This window comes from Schistocerca serialis, chromosome 6, assembly GCF_023864345.2.
Source record: "Schistocerca serialis cubense isolate TAMUIC-IGC-003099 chromosome 6, iqSchSeri2.2, whole genome shotgun sequence".
Taxonomy (NCBI): Eukaryota; Metazoa; Arthropoda; class Insecta; order Orthoptera; family Acrididae; genus Schistocerca; species Schistocerca serialis.
Genome location: NC_064643.1, coordinates 693,363,261 through 693,381,548, shown reverse-complemented (window position 1 = coordinate 693,381,548; position 18,288 = coordinate 693,363,261). Strand labels below are relative to the sequence as shown.

The 18,288-nt window shown below is 42.9% G+C and overlaps 1 protein-coding gene across 1 annotated transcript in view; it reads right to left on the bottom strand.

The window, feature by feature from the left end:
- The window catches only part of LOC126485035 (pikachurin-like), a 779,910-nt gene that overhangs the window by 195,238 nt on the left and 566,384 nt on the right, over nucleotides 1-18,288 (bottom strand). The window lies entirely within an intron of this gene.

The window sequence follows — 18,288 nt, the reverse complement described above, 5'->3', positions numbered from 1 at the left end:
GGGGCCTGAAGATGGCATCAATGTTATGCCGAAACTGGTAGCACATAGAAGTTCATAGAATAAAATAAATTTCTACAATACATACGGCTGTTGGTAAATTATTGCATCAAGAAGTTCATGCCAGCCGTCGCCCTACGATCCATAATGGATCAACGAAGATTAATCATCTATGGCGACTGACGACAGACGCGAATGCCTTTGCTAACAGCACGACATCGCCTGCCTCTTGGTACCGTGACCATGTCGGTTGCAACATATACAACTGGATAACCGTGGGCCGGTGAGATGAGTCTCGATTTCACTTGGTAAGAGCTAATGGCAGGGTTCCAATGTTGCAGAGAACTGACGAAGCCTTCGACATAAGCTGTCATCAGGACACTGTGCTAGCTGATTGTGGCAACATAAAGGTGTAGGCGATGTTTACATGGAATTGACTGACTCATCTGGTCCTACTGAATCAATCATTTACTGCAGACGGTTACGTCCATCTCCTCGTAGCTCATTCAGTGCCATTCATGGACGTTATGCTCCCAAACACGACGCAGTTTTTACGGATAACAATGCGCCATGACAACGTGCCACAGTTGTTCGCGATTGGTTTGAAGCATGTACTCGACAATTCGAGCCAATCATTTGGTCATCCAGATCAACCGACATGAATCCCATCGAGCAGTTATGGGACGAAATCGAGAGGTCAGTGCACAAAATCCTGCACCGGCAACCCTTTCGCAATTACAAACGGCTATAGGGGCAGTATGGCTCAGTATTTCTGCAGGGGTCCTCAGACGACTTGTTGAATCCATGCCACGTCGAGCTACTGAATTGCGCCGGGCGGAAGGGGGTCCGGCACCATATTAGGAGTAGCCCATGACTTTTGTCATCTCTGTGTAAGGGATCGTGGAAGAAGCCTACAAAATAAACATTTGAAATAGTGTTTTCTACAAAGAAGATCATGAATATATTTAAAATGTGCATGCAAGTTTTATTTTACACTGATGCTTCTTTTCACAAAGACTCATTGAATTTTAGATATGTACGCAATTCTCTAGACTTCATATTAAAATTCATTCCTCACTACAATTCTGCTTATATAAGGACAGCGGTACATTCGTTGCGCACCTATCTCTACTTATGTTTAATCTAATAAAAAATTCTTACTGACTCAGCATTTGCAACAGGGATGGTTAATACAAACGCAACACCCTTTACCAGATTGAGAACCGTAACACTTTTATATCTCAAGACACAGGAAACACTAATCCACTTTCTGTTTGCACTGCCTTTCATGGCTATGCCTTGCTTCAAAATATCCTTTGCATTACAGAATTTATCATACAAGCAACCATCTAAATCATACATCTCAACTGATTCCATTGTTTCTCGAAGATGCTAAAATTTAGCGTGGAACTTAGACTAATAGTCATCCAAGATCCTACTGGCTTTGGCAGTCGTAATTCAAATTTGATATTCTTTCTAATACGTTTTCAGTGTCACATAAAATTCCATAATGTTATCCTCAATTAATTTAGGGCTGACCCACAGTTTTTGCATGCTCAGAATGGTCAGTATGAACGCCAGACGCCACATGAATCTCCTGTTTGCAAAAACGACGGAAGGTTTTGAAGCATTTAGCTTCCACAGAACGAATCCGGGAACATGTTTCTTGCCAACATGAACGGTAATTTCTTCCTTGGGAGTGATTTTACCCTGTTTTAATCGCTACTCACATTAGAACAAGAAAACACGAGCTCCGAATCTGAGCAGAACAACGCTCACCTCGTGTACCTTAGCGTAATGTGGCCCTTCCTCCAGTTTCCGTATCGCTGGCCGGCAGAACCGATTCGTAACGTAAGCGGTGTTTCCGGCTTACTCTTTTACTTGTTCACCACAGCGCTAGAGACTGCAGAAAAAGCCGTCGCGTGTCATGTGAAATAAATCATTTTAACTAACACAGGAAAAGTCACAAAAATATAGGATGAATTCGAAATAATACGGGTCACGGGAGGTGACAAAAACAGTATCCAAAATACGGGATTTCCCGCGAAATACGGAATAGTCGGCTGCCTACTGATAGGAGCTACAGGGGCAAGTTGACGAGCGGGCAAACATTACATGGTAACTCACGTTAAGTCCACACTTGTCATCATCACACAGTTTCCGCTAACGCATCGCAGACCTCTCTCTCTCCGTCCGAACAGGCCTTGGAAGGCCCAACGGCACCGACCGGCCGCCGTGTCATCCTCATCCACAGGCGTCACTGGAGGGGCACGTGGTCAGCACACCGCTCTCCCCGCTCTCTCGGCCGTATGGCAGTTTACGAGACCGAAGCCACTACTTGTCAATCAAGTATCTCCTCCGTCTGCCTCCCAAGGGCTGAGTGCACCCTGCTTGCCGACAGCGTTCGGCAGACCAGATGGTCGCCCATCCAAATGCCAGCCCAGCCCGACAGCGCTTAACTCGATGCCGTCGGTGTTTGCAAATCTTGCAGGGTTGTATCTGTAAGGTAACTGATCAGTTCAGTTCACATAATTTACTGCCAAACGCTGAGTTTGGATATACAGGGTGCTCCATTGATCGTGACCAGGCCAAATATCTCGCGAAATAAGCATCAAGCGAAAAAACTACAAAGAACGAAACTTGTCTAGTTTGAAGGGGGAAACCAGATGGCGCTATGGTTGGCCCGCTAGATGGCGCTTCCATAGGTCAAACAGATATCAACTGCGTTTATTTAAATAGGAACCCCCATTTTATTACATATTTGTGTAGTACGTAAAGAAATAAGAATGTTTTAGTTGGACCACTTTTTTCGCTTTGTGATAGATGGCGCTGCAATAGTCACAGACATATGGCTCACAATTTTAGAGGAACAGTTGGCGACAGGTATGTTTATTAAATTGAAATACAGAAAGTAGATACGTGTAGACATTTTATTTCGATTGTTCCAATGAGATATATGTACTTTTGTGAGCTTCTGAGAACGCATGCTGTTACAGCGTGATTACCTGTAAATACCAGATTCATTCAAGAAATGCTCAAAATGATGTCCGTTAATCTCAATGCATTTGGCAATACGTGTAACGACATTCCTCTCAACAGCGAGTACTTCGCCTTCCGTAATGTTCACACGTGCATTGACAATGCGCTGACGCATGTTGTCAGTCGTTGTCGGTGGATCACGATGGCTAACATCCTTCAACTTTCCCCACAGAAAGAAATCCGGGAACGTCAGATCCGGTGAACGTGCGGGCCATGGTACGGTGCTTCGACGACCAATCAACCTGTCATGAAATATGCTATTCAATACTGCTTCAACCGCACGCGAGCTATGTGCCGGACATCCATCATGTTGGAAGTACATCGTCATTCTGTAATGCAGTGAAACATCTTGTAGTAACATTGGTAGGACATTACGTTGGAAATCAGCATACATTGCACCATTTAGATTTCCATCGATAAAATGGGTGCCAATTATCCTTCCTCCCATAATGCGGCACCATACATTAATCCGCCAAGGTCGCTGATGTTCCACTTGTCGCAGTCGTCGTAGATTTTCCGTTGCCCATTAGTCGATATTATGCCAGTTTACGTTACCGCTGTTAGTGAATGACGCTTCGTCGCTTAATAGAACGCGTGCAAATAATCTGTCATCGTTCCGTAATCTCTCTTGTGCCCAGTCGCCATGCAATTCATGGTGCATTGAAATATGGTACGGGTGCAATCGATTTTGATGTAGCATTCTCAACACCAACGTTTTTGAGATTCCCGATTCTCGTTCAATTTGTCTGCTACTGATGTGCGGATTAGCCGCGACAGGAGCTGAAACACCTACTTGGGCATCATCATTTGTTGCTGGTCGTGGTTGACGTTCCACATGTGGCTGAACACTTCCTGTTTCCTTAAATAACGTAACTATTCGGCGAAAGGTCCTGATACTTGGATGATGTCGTCCAGGATACCGAGCAGCATACATAGCACACAGCCGTTGGGCATTTTGATCACAATAGCCATACATCAACAGGATATAGACTTTTCCGCAATTGGGAAACGGTCCATTTTAACACGGGTAATGTATCACGAAGCAAATACCGTCAGCGCTGGCGGAATGTTACGTGATACCACGTACTTATAGGTTTGTGACTATTACAGCGCTATCTGTCACAAAGCGAAAAAAGTGGTCCAACTAAAACATTCATATTTCTTTACGTACTACACGAATATGTAATAAAAATGGGGTTCCTATCTACAAAAAAAAAGTCGCAGTTGATATGTTTTACCTATGGCAGCGCCATCTAGCGGCCAATCGTAGCCCCATCTGGTTTCCCCCTTCAAGTTAGACAAGTTTCGTTCTTTGTAATATTTTCGTTTGACGCTTATTTCGTGAGATATTTGGCCCGGTCACTATCAATGGACCATTCTGTATATACAGGTCAAAACTGTCTAAATGTTCCCCTTCTCCTTTTTTTTACAAAGCGGTTTAACCACCGATTACTAACAAATGTGACACATTGCTTTAGTATCGTACTAGACATCCCAACAAGTCTATGTTCCATTATCTTAGTAGGGTTAATTATTGAGTCAGTCTTCTCCTTGTCAGTGTCCACGGAGGCGTATTTCAGATAGAAGTCTTGCAACCCATTTTCCCAGTGGGTTATATTATTACCTGTAGGAACGAAGTTTTTTTTTATCTACCTGCTATGTTCAGAAAGTGACTGTTAAACAATGTACGTATAATTGACTCACCAGTAGCAAGAACGCTTTTAACTACATACTGACTTTGTAACCTCGACTTTGTGCTAATGGCCTGAATATTATGAATATTATTATTATTATTATTATCATCCAATTCAACTGTGGATTTTTAAGGACAATTATCTCACGTCGATTTGTACATTGGTACAACTAGGACTCCACCGACAAAATATCGCCTTTTGCAATAATATTTTCTACGTATTTTGGTATCAGTGACACATGGAATCCGGTAGGTCGTTATAGAGAAACTCCATTTTGATTGATTTCTCAGTTCCATTTGCCTACAAAGGTAACTGGAACTGTGTTGACTGGAACATACACGTAGTGGTACAAATGGTATGCGCTGTGTGACCTTTCTGGAAACAATTCTTGTTTTTCTTGCTTCGCTGAAGCTTGCATTCAGTACTGCTCTTTTCTTTGTTGGGTTTATTCTTCACATCGTGTTTGTTGTTAAGATACCTGCGACGCAGAACAGTAAGATAGATAGGTTTACTGATGAAGAATTAGGCGATATGCGCCTCGTGTTTTGTTTCACTAAATACGATGTAAGAGCGGAACAAAACAACGCACCGATCCCGCAGCGCTCTAGTCACATCCCAGTTTTTTTCTGTGTGTAAATAGACTCCTACGAGAAACCATTGTTTTTGTTGTACGTTTTGGTGACTGCATGAAAGTATTTTCAAAGAAACGGAGGTAACTGGCGTAATGAACCGAAACAATAATGTTTGAATTACAACTGTACAACGAATCCCTATGACAAAACAATCAGGTGAACACTAACGTCCTACACTTTGTCGGTGGAGTTCGAGTTAAGCTGTACACTTGAACGAATGTGAAGTCAGTTTTCTGCTCGGATATTATTATTTATGTACTATTTTTCTGCGTTAAGAGCTGAGACGTTTACTTTTTGTTTATAAACCGGAAAGTATCAGTACTTTAGTGAATGGTGTTGTATAAAAGTGTAAACAATTTCGATAGGCTGAATAAAATGTTGTTTCCCACATAGCTGACAACGCCCACCATTCGAGAAGTTCAACGTTTGCATCGCATTCAACCGGTCGCTGTTTGTTTATGTATGTATATGTGTGTGTGTGTGTGTGTGTGTGTTTGTGTGTGAGTGTGTCTGTGTGTGTATGTGTGTTACTTATGTATATGTATGTATGTGTGTGTGTGTGTGTGTGTGTGTGTGTGTGTGTGTGTGTGTGTGTGTGTGTGCGTCTGTTTGTGTGCGAGCGCGCTTTCAAGATAGGAGGACCTGCTTCTGCGTTAGGTGTAGGTAACTCTTCGTGGACAGGTTATACGTTTCACACCATAAAAGCGTATTGTGCTTTCACTGCCTGAGAACATTTGACCTTTGGTACTCAGGAAAAGCCGTGGCTCCAGACGGACGTGATAAATAGTGTATGAAACACCTCAGATATATCATCCAAGTGGAGGCGGCTTAACGTTTCGCTCCCAGTTTCTGCGGTGTATAATTTACGACGCGCGCTGCATAATTAAGCAAAAGGTGTGAACTTCGCAGAATCTGCATTTGTTACGAATGAAATACTCGGGCGATCTTTCTGCTATGTTGGGTGTGCAGTAGAGTAACGGATTTATTGTCAACACATCCATTATATAGGGTCCGGCAGCGCTGTTGTATTATTCACGAGGTAACAGGCGGCGGGGCGCGACTGAACGTTTCCGGTCGCTCGGCCTCAAATCCTGCCTTTCTGCCCGTCGGTCACGTTCTCCCTCGCTGCCATTCGCTTTCACCCACTGTTTGTATCCTGCACTTTCTGACAAAAATCACTCTTCTTTATTTTCAGTGACAGTTCTGCTTTTTATCTTTAACGTGGGTTAACTGTTTAGAACTCTAGCCGGACATGAAAGCTTATGTGACACATAGAACGTCAAAACTACGAGCGTGAACTTTGACATTCTCCAACATTTACACAAACATTGTTATACGTAGTACTTTAAGTGGTGACTCTGTGCTGTGTAGCAACTTACCTTGTTGAGGCACGAATAGCTACAGCATTTGGAGGGATATATTCCTCAAACCCCTGTTTTTAAAAAGAAGTTATTTTACAAATAAAAGCTAAACGTAATAGCTTTTAAGGCTAGTGGTCAACAAGTTGCGGCTGCAACAAATATATCCTAGCCAAGCGGCTTGTTAGTATGGTAAGTAACTATGTGGTTATTTCCTCCTCCGCCATTCAACAATTATAGCAAGAATTACAAAAGTGATTCTCCACAGCTTCCCTTATGATCATATTCATAAAACAACGAAGTATTTTCGTTAATGGCTACAATTATGTAATATCAGTGACAGAAACTATCACGTGAAGTCGCCCTGTTCGACGTAAACTTCCGACGAACGCGTTCCCGCCGAGTGTGTTACGTCCCTGCCGCATAAGAAAAATTTGGTTGGGGTTTAGAGCATTATATTGGCGCGAAGTCTGCCGATCTCAAATAGGACGCCACGTCCTTTCATTCCCTTGCCGGTGTGAGGGTACTGGTGTGTAGTATCTGTAAGTGGTTGATCTTTGGAGGGCGACAATGCCCAGTGGCGCAGAGAGTCGCAAGCAGAGGCAGTTAGAGATGGGCACACTGAAACACTTAACTGTTTCGAAACAAATGAAGCAGTACAACGTAATGTTTCGATACGCTGTTTCGAAACAGTGAAACAGTTTGTGTTTTGTAATCTATTAAACCAACACATTTTATCATCTTGAATGTCTACTGTATAAGTATGTCCATATAAACACAAATGAGGTGCGAGAGCGCTAATCATATAGCAGAAAGTATGAAACTATCACTTGGGCGTCTTGGCAGTTTCGTATTTCCTGCAGCAAATGCGCTGCTTTCGTGTCGTGTGACTTTCATACTTTTCAGTTGGCTGAGGACAGCCATAGCTGAAGACAGAAGAACCACCACGAACGGAACTGGAGGTGGGAGCAAACTGCAGAAACAACGGACATGCTACTGGGATTCCCACATTCCGTTAGTATGGGTAATATACCCATCCTGCTAATTTCGATGCACACAAAGGGAATCAAACGGCTCTGAGCACTATGGGACTCAACATCTTAGGTCATAAGTCCCCTAGAACTTAGAACTACTTAAACCTAACTAACCTAAGGACATCACACACACCCATGCCCGAGGCAGGATTCGAACCTGCGACCGTAGCAGCCCCGCGGTTCCGGACTGCAGCGCCAGAACCGCTAGACCACCGCGGCCGGCCAAAGGGAATCATTGTGGATAATAGGCACAGTGACTATAGACTCACAAATAACGCCAAATAATTCGAATAAATAACAAAATATAACAGAAAACATTTTGAATTTCTGCTATAAATTCACCATGCTTCCCAGCCCTCCCCGTTCACCATTATGCTATCAGTGATATGTCAAACAGATTGTTTGCAATTATACCTACATCAAATTTATGTATATGTCTAATAACTGTCACTCTACGCCTTTTTTTTATTCAAAACGTTGTAGGCTTACTTGCGTTTCTTAATATGATTACTGTACATGAGAAGCGTATGTTATAAAAAAGTGTAATTTAATCGAATCATTTTCACATATTTATTATTTTGAATGTGAATAGTATGCGTTGTTTTATTGTTTGGTTAGTGTTTATAAAGCAAATGTTACGCCATTTCGTAATAGGACAGTCAGCTAGAAACGAAGCTTTATTTTCGGATATCTTAAGCTTCATGCTACTGCTTGTCAAAAAGATTTCGACACTCTTGAAAGTTGTGTTTCAGTACCTGTGCCGAGCCCGAATCTCGTCGGACACAGAGCGGAATGAAACATCTCTGTTTCGATAGAATTAGTCCGTTCCAAGCACAGGTGGACTGAAACAGCCTTATTTTGAAACAACGATACAGTTTCTGTGTCTGGCTCGAGATCGAATCTGGTCTGGTTATCCGACACAGGGGCGGAATGAAACATCACTGTTTCGAAACAGTGAACCACAGCCGTTCCGAAACATTGAAACAGTTCCACGTATCGATACACTGTATCGAAACGTAGCCCGCATCTCGTGGTCGTGCGGTAGCGTTCTCGCTTCCCACGCCCGGGTTCCCGGGTTCGATTCCCGGCGGGGTCAGGGATTTTCTCTGCCTCGTGATGGCTGGGTGTTGTGTGCTGTCCTTAGGTTAGTTAGGTTTAAGTAGTTGTAAGTTCTAGGGGACTGATGACCATAGATGTTAAGTCCCATAGTGCTCAGAGCCATTTGAACCATTTTTTTATCGAAACGTAGAAACAGTGGCCAAGCCTAGAGGCAGTTGTTGAGAGGCTGTGGAAGGTGTAGGCTGCATGAGCCAAAGGCGGTTGCGTAGCGAAGGATTTATATCTGTGTTTAATAGTAGTGGCACACAGTTTGAATAATAGTGTGTTTATGTTTGTGCAGTTCTTAATACGTCTCCATCGGTTAGTACCACACCATTCCATTTAACAATGAATGAAGTCTCGATACACACGGTCAACTAAAACAAGAGGAATGTAACATAATAATTATTAATTAACCCATATAATCTCCAAGGAGACGGGAGCTTATACCGGCCATAGATACCACTGCTATCAACAGCATATTTTCACCACCAGGCCTCGAACTGCTTATCTGTAAGTCGAAGGCCAATACAGAAGTTTTCGTTAGCATATCTGGCAATAGCGAGGGAAATCCAGGTGTGTTGCTGCTGGCCGGCACTGTGGCCGAAAGGTTCTAGGCGCCTCAGTCCGGAACCGCACTGCTTCTTCGGTCGCAGGTTCGAATCCTGCCTCGGGCATGGATGTGTGTGATGTCCTTAGGTTAGTTAGTTTTAAATAGTTCTACGTTCTAGGGGACTGATGACCTCAGATGTTAAGCCCCATAGTGCTCAGAGGCATTTGAACTATTTTTTTGCTGCAGTAGTGTCTGGTCAGAAGGCTCGTCTGCTGCAGATCTACAAGTCAGGCTGCAGTGCAGAAATCGCGATCTCCTGGGACTACAATTCTAAATATCAAAGTTATTTTCTTTGCTCCACATATGTCGTTATTAATACATTTGCTTCCTAGCTCCTGATGTTAGGTATCTTGGTATTTTCTCACGGTGCATACAATAATCATTTGGTCTTTTGTGCTCAAAACATATAACTGGACGAAAAAAGAGTTTACTGACATGCTTTCATTCCGGGTACACATGAATGCTCAAACGTTATCCAGTGATGCACCGTATTCAGTATTGACGTTTTACGGTATTCTGTGACATAATTCTACTCCAGTAGCCACTCTCAGAAACCCGAGATCGATTGCCACAACTCTGTTGTTTCCAAACGAGTTGCTCAGATATAACGTGCTTTGTTCGTCATCACCTACGTACTACGTAACGAAAGTTGCTTCTTACGTAACGTAACTGATATTTTCGGCCACTGCATAAAACTGTTTGACATTATCCACCAATTTTCATATTAATCTTTTTAATTCTCTCTTCACCACCATTTACTTTCTTCGTGTGATCTAGTTTCCGTATTTGGTTCCTCATCTCTAAATTATCCCTAGCTTTATTACCACGCGCTGGAAGCCAGGGATGACATCCATCAACTAACCTCATACAACCTGGTACGAGAACACAGCTCATCGTAATTTTGACACTTGTTTAGGAAAGATCTTTGAAGCCATTGACGTAGCCAGTTTCAGTCGAAGCACGAGGTCAAATTACCTCTACTCTGCAAAAAAGGAAAAAATCTTTAAAGGGCGACATTTTAACAACTATTAAATAACACCTTTCATAGACAAAATTAAATTTGTGTTCCATAATCCGTTGAAGAAAAGGAATCCTTTCATATCCTTCACGATAACATACAGTTTAACATTTATTATTACGTTTTCTAGTGATTTTGGTTTTTGTATGTTTGTAGCCCTTCTACAACCTTTCAGTAGCTGCATACGATCTAAACCAGGAGTTTGAGAGAGCTTCCCAATGTCATTCTTAAGCACTGAGTTGTCTGTGTAATCAGCCATCAATATAAATTTACATGAGCCTTGATTCTTAAGACACGTCCTAGTTCTGACGTATGAGTAATCTGACGCCATAGAAATAACTTCAGAAGCCACCTGAATGAAAGCCGTAGCCTCGATTGAGGTGAGCCACTTTTCAGTTGGGCAGTTCTGACAAGTCTTGAGCCGGCCGCTGTGACCGAGCGGTTCTAGGCGCATCAATCCGGAACCACACTGCTGCTACAGTCACTGGTTCGAATCCCGCCCCGGGCATGGATGTGTGTGATGCCCTTATGTTAGTTAGGTTTAAGTAGTTCTAAGTCTAGGGGTCTGATGACCTCAGATGTTAAGTCCCATAGCGCTTAGAGCCACTTGAAGCACTTGATAAGCCTGGACATGACATCGGCAAGCTTAGGTAGTAGAGTGTTCTCACAGCTACGGACTTGTGTATGTTTCCAAGATGGCAGTGTGTTGTTTTTGTTTAGGGTGAAGATGCCAACACTGACTCACTTAGGCAACGAGACATTTCACTGTACCGGACTCGTGTTGCTTGTTTTGCACAGGGCAGCAATAAATATATCTCATTCGAAATATCTTTTCATTTTTTACAAAGTGAAGAAAAATTTCAGTCAACATACGAAGTCTCGGACCTTGAATAGCGGGCAGTACACGACTACAAGATAACTATGTCCACCGGAGGAGTGGGTTTCAGTTTCAGAATGTACGTTATTAGTGAGGGCTCGAATGAATACAACTTGAAATACACGGTAAGTAGATGTCACCAAACGATTGTTCTATGAATACGATAAACTATGAGGTAAAGTAGCAAACTACCTTAAGCTTGGTTGATAATGTTCTCGTGTCCAGTATAAGGAGCATCTTTAATCAAGGAGTGTCAAACCGATATAAAGGCACATTACACACATTCTACTGGAAAAACGAAGTGTCACGTATTTCGTGAGAGTGTCTGTCACTTTTGACGTAGTATCTGCTGTTAGGGGATTCGTCTCTACTGTAAGGGGCCAGAAAGCCGTGCTGAATATTCTAAGGTATCAACGTCCGCTCAAAACAAATTAGATGTGGAGCAGTATTCAAAGCATCTAGCGTTGATGGCTGAACGTAGCTTGGTGCGTATCTGAAGATAATATAGCAGGGCAATGGTGGTGCGAAAAAAATTGCCACGCGTAGCGAAATTCTTTCTCCTACTATGGAGAGCATAACGTCTCCTAAATCTGTTCTAGTTTCATCACTGGCTGTATTCTCAATTTCTTTCCTTAATGACGTTCATCTTGCTCGATTTTATGAAGAGCACGACGTCAAAATTTTGCAATGTGAGGCTCGTTTCAGAAACAACGCTCTATGCTTTACCGGTCCTCTAGAGAGCGAATGTCGGTACGTATCGATCTTCTGCACGCCGTTTCATCTGTCTGTAACGTTATCGGACACATTTTTTAGTCGTTTTGCCTCGGTTTCGTAACGAACAAACACAGTCCACATCAATACGACGCACAAACACAGACGTAGCGCAACATTTAAATTCTGCAATCATCGGAAAACGACTCCTAAATGCAGCGAGCTGATGATCGGAAATAATCTCGTTCCGCGCCGGTCAATCCAATTAGCGCCGTTACCGCGACATTACGCAGGTTTCGAGGAAGCAGGCGGCCGATATTTACCGCTCTTCACGTAACGGCCTCTAATTGTTAATTTGTAGACGTGAGCACTCCCCGGTCGCGCTGGTAATAACAATCAGCGCGAAATGCGCGACTGCGCGCGCGCTAGCGATTTAGTGCGGACCGCAGATGTCCCTCTACCCTGAAACCGACGTTTGTGAGGGAGGCAGCAGAAGAGGGGAGGATCAAATGGGGGAAAAAAACTGCCGCCGCCATAGTAATGGACAGCATTGGTGAACCATGGGATGTAGGCACGCTGGACGTTACTAATGAGGAGTGAAATGCCTCACATAAGCTAATTCAATCTGTACAATCGCAGTTTCGTTAAAATCCTGGCATCAACAGTGTGTCTCAAGAAGAAAAGAAGATCAGAATCAGGAGTCTCTTCGACAACGATACATGAGAAACGGAGTTCAAGCACGAGTTTGAGCAAAAAGTCAGCGGCGTGTTTTTGGAAATAACAACTTCAGCATTCGCCTTAAGCATTTAATGGAAATCACGGACAACCAAAATCTGGAGGTTGGGACTGGAACTTGATCTGTAGCTAGAGGATAACAAGAGGCGGTGGAAAAAACCATCTGAAATGGAATAAAATAAAATCATTTCACGTATTCATGTATTCTGTTATGTGATCGCTTTTCTAAAAATGCTATACTTCAATTACAGCAGCATTTCTGTTAGCAGGTAGCCGTATATGTGCAAAGAATGCGTATATATTCCTCAAAGTGTTTTAATAATCTTGAAGCTGCTTAGGAAGCCTATGGATATTTCTTTACAAATGTTAAAAATAGTATTTTGACCACTGACTGGAATTTAAAGTAACTGTAAATTTTACATATAATTTTTCAATGTGAGTAACCGCAGCTCAGTCTATGTATGGTTAGTTTTTTTTAATTTTGTAGTAAAATAAAAAAAAACTGTAGATAATGCTTGTAGCTGCGAATTCTTGTTTATTCTGGTAACATGGTACAACCGGATTCGCGATAATGAATCACAATTTCAGGTTAAGTCGACATCAACACAGAGTAGCACTCAAAAGTATTTTGACAACATAAAATTCGTTACTATTTCTGTTAAAATAAAACACTGTCGGATAGTGTCATGAGTATAGTGTCGAGCAGAATAATTGCGATTATCTAAAGGTGTCAGGTTGCGATTTGTTTGTTTACACTTTGCGCTGCCGGATGAATGCGACTTTCAGCGACACGCAGTTTGCTCCGTGAATTCGAGCACGTTCCTTGCTTCTTAGTTTTGATTTCTACTGATATTTACTTACAGTGATCATTTCAATATGCCGAAATGTTTGGAATATTCCAGTGACTTTAGAAACACCGTAATAAGTGCAATAAAGCAAGGACTGAAACAAACCGGAGTTGCTTGTATTTTTAGTGTCTCGTCAGCTTGTTAGTACGTGGGAAAAATTGTACAATAAACGAAAGACAGTCAAAAATAAGCCTCGCAGTGGACGTCAAAGAAAAGAGTCTCGTAACGTCGATCATATTATAAAAAAAGTTATCAACAATGACGTTCGCAAGTCGGCTGTAATGGCACAGAGATAAATGACCAGAAAATATAGCGTCGACATTCACGCTTCCACTGTCAAACAATGCTTGAAACTCTTTGCAGGGCATGGACGAAGACGGACGAAAAAGCCTTTAGTGTCTATGAAAAAGAGGAAGGCCCGACTTACGTTAGCAAAACGGCACAGATCATGGTCAAGTTCAGACTGGTCTAAAGTTCTGTGGAGTGACGCGGGCAAATTTAATTTAATGTCATCTGATGACATCAAATATGATTGACGTCCTGTAAATAAAAGATGTGACTTTCGGTACCAAATTCCACGGGCAAATATAAAGGTGGCAGTGTGACGGTTTGGGGATGTTTTTCACCATTTTGAGCTAGATCGCTAGTTCGAACTGAACTTTATTAGGGATTGGTTCGTTTACAAAAAAGTATTGAAGACTCAAATGCTACCATACGCTGAACACCAAAATCCAGGTGGATATTTTCAACAAGATAACGATCCCTAGCACAAGTACATTAGTGATTTTTTAAAACGCAAAAAAGTAAAGATTTTATATTGGCCAAGTCGAACTCCGGATCTGAATCCCATAGAACATCTATGGGAGAAGTTGGATAGCAGAAACAGAATAAATAATTATCCGAACAAAGACGCTTTTTCTGACCGTCTCAAAAATGAGTGGGATAAAATTCCGATGGATCGATTCCGAAAGTAGGTAGACTCAATGCCGGCGCGCTGTGAGACTGTCATAAAAGCCAAGGGGTATCCCACTAAATAACGATTTTCTTATTATGGTAGATGATAGTTATGTGTTAAAAAACGTTTTTTTCAACAATGTCAAAACTCTTTTGCTCCACCATCGTACTTACTAAAAAAATTACTCCCTATCACTTGGCTACTTGTTCATTATTCTGTAGAACACTGAATATCCATCAATGAAATAAATTACTTTTTGATTAATCCAGTTATTATACAGGGCTATTACAAATGATTGAAGCGATTTCATAAATTCACAGTAGCTCCATTCATTGACATATGGTCACGACACACTACACATACGTAGAAAAACTCATAAAGTTTTGTTCGGCTGAAGCCGCCCTTCAGGTTTCTGCCGCCAGAGCGCTCGAGAGCGCAGTGAGACAAAATGGCGACAGAAGCCGAGAAAGCGTATGTCGTGCTTGAAATGCACTCACATCAGTCAGTCATAACAGTGCAACGACACTTCAGGACGAAGTTCAACAAAGATCCACCAACTGCTAACTCCATTCGGCGATGGTATGCGCAGTTTAAAGCATCCGGGTGCCTCTGTAAGGGGAAATCAACGGGTCGGCCTGCAGTGAGCGAAGAAACGGTTGAACGCGTGCGGGCAAGTTTCACGGGTAGCCCGCGGAAGTCGACGAATAAAGCAAGCAGGGAGCTAAACGTACCACAGCCGACGGTTTGGAAAATCTTACGGAAAAGGCTAAAGCAGAAGCCTTTCCGTTTACAATTGCTACAAGCCCTGACACCCGATGACAAAGTCAAACGCTTTGAATTTTCGGCGCGGTTGCAACAGCTCATGGAAGAGGATGCGTTCAGTGCGAAACTTGTTTTCAGTGATGAAGCAACATTTTTTCTTAACGGTGAAGTGAACAAACACAATGTGCGAATCTGGGCGGTAGAGAATCCTCACGCATTCGTGCAGCAAATTCGCAATTCACCAAAAGTTAACGTGTTTTGTGCAATCTCACGGTTTGAAGTTTACGGCCCCTTTTTCTTCTGCGAAAAAAACGTTACAGGACACGTGTATCTGGACATGCTGGAAAATTGGCTGATGCCACAACTGGAGACCGACAGCGTCGACTTCATCTTTCAACAGGATGGTGCTCCACCGTACTTCCATCATGATGTTCGGCATTTCTTAAACAGGAGATTGGAAAACCGATGGATCGGTCGTGGTGGAGATCATGATCAGCAATTCATGTCATGGCCTCCACGCTCTCCCGACTTAACCCCATGCGATTTCTTTCTGTGTGGTTATGTTAAAGATTCAGCGTTTAAACCTCCTCTACCAAGAAAGAACTGCGAGCTCGCATCAACGATGCTTTCGAACTCATTGATGGGGACATGCTGCGCCGAATGTGGGAGAAACTTGATTATCGGCTTGATGTCTGCCGAATCACTAAAGGGGCACATATCGAACATTTGTGAATGACTAAAAAAACTTTTTGAGGTTTTGTATGTGTGTGCAAAGCATTGTGAAAATATCTCAAATAATAAAGTTATTGTAGAGCTGTGAAATCGCTTCAATCGTTTGTAATAACCAGCCGGCCGGAGTGGCCGAGCGGTTAAAGGCGCTACAGTCTGGAACCGCACGACCACTACGGTCGCAGGTTCGAATCCTGCCTCGGGCATGGATGTGTGTGATGTCCTTAGGTTAGTTAGGTTTAAGTAGTTCTAAGTTCTAGAGGACTTATGACCACAGCAGTTGAGTCCCATAGTGCTCAGAGCCATTTGAACCATTTGTAATAACCCTGTATACGTCAAAATACTTTCGAGCGCTACTGAACTCCCGAATTAGATACCGTTTAGTGAAAGTGTCTACTGCGTAGCAGACGGAAAAATACTCACTTAGCTGGATTACAGTAAGTCATTAAACTACTACAGTCTTCCAGCGTTCTACGAAGGCTATGTGGAAAGTAAGGTCCGATCAGGAACGAAATGGAATCCACAGTGAAAGACAGAAATGTTTTATTTGCAACAGTTTGCTACTCCTTCCAACTACTTCTCTACAAGGTCGCCTCTCCGACTGACAAATTTGTTCAAATGGTTCAAATGGCTCTGAGCACTATGGGACTTAACATCTATGGTCATCAGTCCCCTAGAACTTAGAACTACTTAAACCTAACTAACCTAAGGACAGCACACAACACCCAGTCATCACGAGGCAGAGAAAATCCCTAACCCCGCCGGGAATCGAACCCGGGAACCCGGGCGTGGGAAGCGAGAACGCTACCGCACGACCACGAGCTGCAGACGACAAATTTGTTGTAGCATTGTCCCTACTTTCCAATACCCTCGTCACAGAAGGCTGCCATCTGTGCTTTCCGTCACTTCTATACGCGGTTTGCTATTCCTGTCTGTGGCAAAATGCTGTTCTCATGATTAGCGGTTCATGTGAGCAGAGGTGGACACCAGAGGGAACCAAGTCCGCGCTGTCCGGTGTGTAACCAAACACTTTCCGTCGGAAACGCTGCAGGAGCGTCCTCATTGCTCTCGCGGTACGCGGACGAGAATAGTCATGAAGAAGGAAACGCATGACAAGTACGTTATGCAGGGTGGCATGAAATCAGGCGAAATCTCTCAGCGGACACCCATGCTTGTCGGGAGACACTATTGCTCTAGACATGTTTACATGTTAACTGTATACTCAGAACTGAAAGGCGAGAGGTGACGTGATCGACAGGCATACTACAGACACTACCCGCCTATACAAAGTTTCGTCGGATTTTCACTGTCCTTTCCATTTCGCGATCAGTCGGATCTTACTTTCCGAATAGTCCTCTTATAAGGAACATATTCTGACATCATCAGATGCAATGGATGTTGAAATATTCGTTAATAATCTTAGACAGGAACAGGTCACACTGAGATAGCTCTTTTTTTGCGAACTATCAACAGTTCGACTCAATTTCGTGTTCTTCCGCTCAACGGCCCTATTTTTCTGGTCAAAGTTAGTATCTCCCTCAGTGATGACCTGCGATTCCCTAAGTTACTGATGGATCATACAACATCCATGGCATTTGATGATTCTAAGGTGTGCCTTGAGCGATCGTATTGGCTTAACGGCTTCAAGTAATCCAGTTAAAGTGAGTACTTTTCTATTTCCTTCATAGTAGGCGCTACAATTTCTATCACTTAACGGTCTCTAACATAAAGGTGCGACTCAGTTGATCCCACAATAAACAGGAATTAGCAGCTACAAGCGGACTGTACAGTTCTTAAAAGAATCTACCGGTATTTAAAAAAGTATTTTTAACTATTAATTGGACAAGTGAGACACATACAGAAGTAGAAGAAATTAAAAGACATTTCCATTTTTCACCTCAGCTGGATTACGAATACCCTTATTTACTTCACACGATAATCTGATTTCAGCGATGTGCCATTTTCAGCTGTTTAGTATCCGCGCCAGCGGACGTCTAGATGGACGCATAGAACTCCCTCCGCCGCGTGCTTAGCTTCTTCCGTCGCCGGCGCTGGCCGTGCTGGCTCACCCCGTAGACTGACTCGCTCGTCGAATTTCTTTCCCTTGTACGGTGTCCAGCTCCCCAGGCTTGCTGTCGAACCACTGTCGGCTAGCATAGGAGTACAGTATTTTGTGATGACAGTTACG